A 4,336-nucleotide genomic window follows, 5' to 3' on the forward strand; every position below is an offset into this window, starting at 1 on the left:
GCTATTAAACACTGTGAGGGTATGGTACGTAGAAATCTAGAATTGCAATCCTTTAAGTAAAACAACACGTCAATAACTTTCGATAACAAATTAGCCGGAGGCCCGGCTGGTAATGAAACAGTCGCTTTTCCTCTAAGTCATTTTGTCTTGAGAGCGTTGGAAAGCAGCTTGAGAATCCACTCGGACACATTCTTTACGATAGAATATCTATTAATCTGATTATTATATGATAGATTATCTATTATTCTGAATAAAACGAAGTTCATTATCATATTGCACGAGCAATGACTGGTCATTTTTTATTGGTGCCCTTGCAAAAGCAGAAAACGTTTTTTTGTTGTTTTTTTTTTCCTTTCCCAGTACACGTATTAACTTATTCTGAACCGAAATACAATGAGCACATATTCATAACGATATTTGTCTCTTTATTGAGAATCAATAAATGTATTCCCTCAGTCACCATGTACAGCAATATGTGTCCGGCGCTACATCCTTGTAGGCTGCTACAGACTTCAATGCACCTCCTCACGCTACGGCTAGGTGTCGCACAGCAGTGGCGTGATCTGGTTTAGCCTGGAGACCACTGTGCCTGCGTCTCCTTATAACACCTAAGAAGCAGCCGATCGTGCGAAACTTAAGTGAATATATTTAGATGATGGTTGGCACGGTTGTCCAGTGGCTGAAACTGGACCAGTGTCCAGATGACAGACCGGCATGAACTACGGAGAGGCTGGAGATTTGAAGGTAAATGTGATGAATAACAAATTTGGGGGTGGGGGAAATCCCCACATTCAGGGGAAGAGACACCCGCCTTTGCCTGTTTTGGTTGCTCTCCCTGAACAGGAGCTGCTCAATAGACGTTATTGTTCGTGTTCAAATAGCCAAAATTAAATGTTCTCAGGACCCCCCTGCCCCCAAAGCCCCCTTTGTTCAGTTCACGGTGAGAATAAAACACCCCAACAGAGCGCAGGGTACCTCTGGGTCAGCAGTGTGGTCTCGCTTACCAAACCAGCACGTTGTCCTTGAAATCCGTGGGGGGTTTAAGATGGATTTGTTCAGGGCTGTTTTGACGCTTTAGCGACTGTTGTAAGAAATTGCTTTAAAAAATGAAAACTCACAAGAATGGAACCCCTTGTGAAGAAAGTGATGAAGACTACACAGTAATGAGACATCTCGTACTTACTCAACATTATATGTGAAATCTAAATGAAATGGATGTAGGAATACTAGGAAAAGATGGTTATTAATGTTTATGAAATGATAAGGAAGATTTATACCACTATCAATAAGGCCAAAAGAGCATCATTATACCATTTATAAACCAGATATGGAGAGAATCTAATTTAAATGTAAACTGTAATTTAAATCAAAATGTGGATGTTTTTATTAGACCACATTTAGAAGCAAACATCTTACAGTTCAACTGATGGTCGAAACGGTGTGTCATTTTCAAGGCAACCATGCACAGTTTTTCTAGAGTTTTTCTAGAGTTGCCAAAAGTTAAAGAAATTCTGGAATAATGGTGTGTACTGAATTAATCTCTCTGCAAGCCCAAATCCAGAGACCAGAGTCAACTGTAGTCAGAGAAGATGTAGTTCATTAGCAGCAGAGGGACAGTATTTGTAGGGTTGAGGTGTGTGTGTGTGTGTGTGTGTGTGTGTGTGTGTATGTGTGTGTGCGGATCATGTTTGTGTCTATGCCTGACACAAACATGATCGTTTTCATTCTAGACTAACAGAATGGTTTTATTCTAACAATACGAGGTTTATTCTTGCACCGGAGCTTGGACGCGGGCCTCTCTGGTGACCCAGCATGCCAGCAGAATGACTGGGAGAAAGCCATGTTCTATAGGCTCGAAGGTCTGTCCAGTGAACTTGTGTTTGGAGGTTCCAGTGCTTTCTGTTTTTTCTCTCTGTATTTTCACTGCACTTTAAGTGCAGATTAGTTCACTTCAAAAATGTAAAAGTTTTGGGGAACAAACAAACAAATTTAAGTTGAATATAGTTAATGCAAAACCATCTCGAGCCAAATAAATCAATAGAATGTCAAACATACTACATCAGAGGCATGATGTCATGCCCCGCCCTCATGTTTCCACTATGCCCCGCCCTCATGTTTCCGCTATGCCCCGCCCTGATGCCTCCACTTTGCTTGTAAACAGGCTTGGAGCTCCTGATTATGTCAGAGCTCAAGGTTCCTGCTGCTCCTGCTGTGGGTCAGAGTTACAGTAGCTATGGAAGAGAGAGGCTGAAGGAAGAGGTGGAGAAACTCTTCTCACAGCTCAGCGAGTCTCAGAGACACAGACTCCTCTCACAGCTCAGAGAGTCTCAGAGACACAGACTCCTCTCACAGCTCAGTGAGTCTCAGAGACACAGACTCCTCTCACAGCTCAGAGAGTCTCAGAGACACAGACTCCTCTCACAGCTCAGCGAATCTCAGAGACACAGACTCCTCTCACAGCTCAGCGAGTCTCAGAGACACAGACTCCTCTCACAGCTCAGAGAGTCTCAGAGACACAGACTCCTCTCACAGCTCAGAGAGTCTCAGAGACACAGACTCCTCTCACAGCTCAGAGAGTCTCAGAGACACAGACTCCTCTCACAGCTCAGAGTCTCAGAGACAGACTCCTCTCACAGCTCAGAGAGTCTCAGAGACAGACTCCTCTCACAGCTCAGAGAGTCTCAGAGACAGACTCCTCTCACAGCTCAGAGAGTCTCAGAGACACAGACTCCTCTCACAGCTCAGAGAGTCTCAGAGACACAGACTCCTCTCACAGCTCAGAGAGTCTCAGAGACAGACTCCTCTCACAGCTCAGAGAGTCTCAGAGACACAGACTCCTCTCACAGCTCAGAGAGTCTCAGAGACAGACTCCTCTCACAGCTCAGAGTCTCAGAGACACAGACTCCTCTCACAGCTCAGAGAGTCTCAGAGACACAGACTCCTCTCACAGCTCAGAGAGTCTCAGAGACAGACTCCTCTCACAGCTCAGAGTCTCAGAGACAGACTCCTCTCACAGCTCAGAGAGTCTCAGAGACAGACTCCTCTCACAGCTCAGAGAGAGAGCAAGAAGAGCTCAGGCAGCAATGATGAGCATGACTACTTCATTCTAACAGTAACAGTAAAAACTGATGAAGATTTCTTGTAGAAGTTGTAAAGAACAATAAAGTTAAATAAAGGTGTTTGTGTTAAAAGTTAAATAAATGTGTTTTTAATAGATGTTTTCTTTATGACAATTGTTAGCATTTATCATATACTTGATTACCAAGAACTGTTTTTGTGTTGATGATTTATCAAAAGCTCAAATGTTTGCTTGGTGGGTTCTTAAGCCATCACGATAAAAACAGATCAATATTTTCACCCAAGGATCTAAATATACTTCTCACATTGTATTATCTCCAGTCTTTTTAACACCACATATTCCCCGACACATAGGCCCTAGTTATACCTCCCAAGCCCCACTAAACATGAGTTAGTATACAGGTGAGTTTGGCCTATTAAACTCTCTATATAGTATAAAATGTGTAATATTTTTATTTCAGTGCAATGGGCAAAGGCCCTGCAGCTAAAAGCTGAAGAACGTACACTTTGTCTACTCAGAGATTACTCAACAGCCCAGACAAGAGTCTGAAGGACGTGTGTTCCAGTCCCTCACCAAGACCCCACTAGCTTTGTATTTAGGTCGCTCGCCGTCTGGTCTCAAAGCCGCACTAATGCGGCACGGGCTCAGGATAACCTCTCAAGAATGGTGTCAGATTAGAGATGGCAAACACCCTGGGGAAAAGCAACAAATCAAGCAGTACCAAACCATACCATGGTTTAATGCCATGGTTGAAACGACTGCTTAACATTTCTTTGCACCTTAAAAAAGGTTGTATTGGGTGTTATGAGCAGGCTGAGCTTGTCTCCAGATTTGACCTGACGTCCTGTCTCTAGCTCCTGTCTAATGCGCACCTGGGCCAAAAGATGAGAGCACGAGACGAAACCCCGGTACATGTGACTCAGCAGCACCTGGTGAGGCGCGCGCTGTGCCGACGTCTGGTGAAAAAGACATGTTCCTCCATGGCACGTAGATGTACGGGTGCTCCTCTGGGTCTTTTCGCGTTTGCACATGGGTCCACTTGCATCATGTAGTGTACTGTAGCGTTTATAGCATGTCACAAAAAAAACGGAGACATTTTACGGTTATTTAAGAGCCTTATAAATGTATTTGCACACGCGTAACATGCATAAAACCAACAAAGATTGTGTGTGTGTGTGTGTGTGTGAGAGAGAGAGAGAGAGAGAGAGAGAGAGAGAGAGAGAGAGAGAGAGAGAGAGAGAGATCGTAGATGGGTGG

The sequence above is a fragment of the Electrophorus electricus genome, chromosome 4 (assembly GCF_013358815.1).
Source record: "Electrophorus electricus isolate fEleEle1 chromosome 4, fEleEle1.pri, whole genome shotgun sequence".
NCBI classification, from domain to species: domain Eukaryota; kingdom Metazoa; phylum Chordata; class Actinopteri; order Gymnotiformes; family Gymnotidae; genus Electrophorus; species Electrophorus electricus.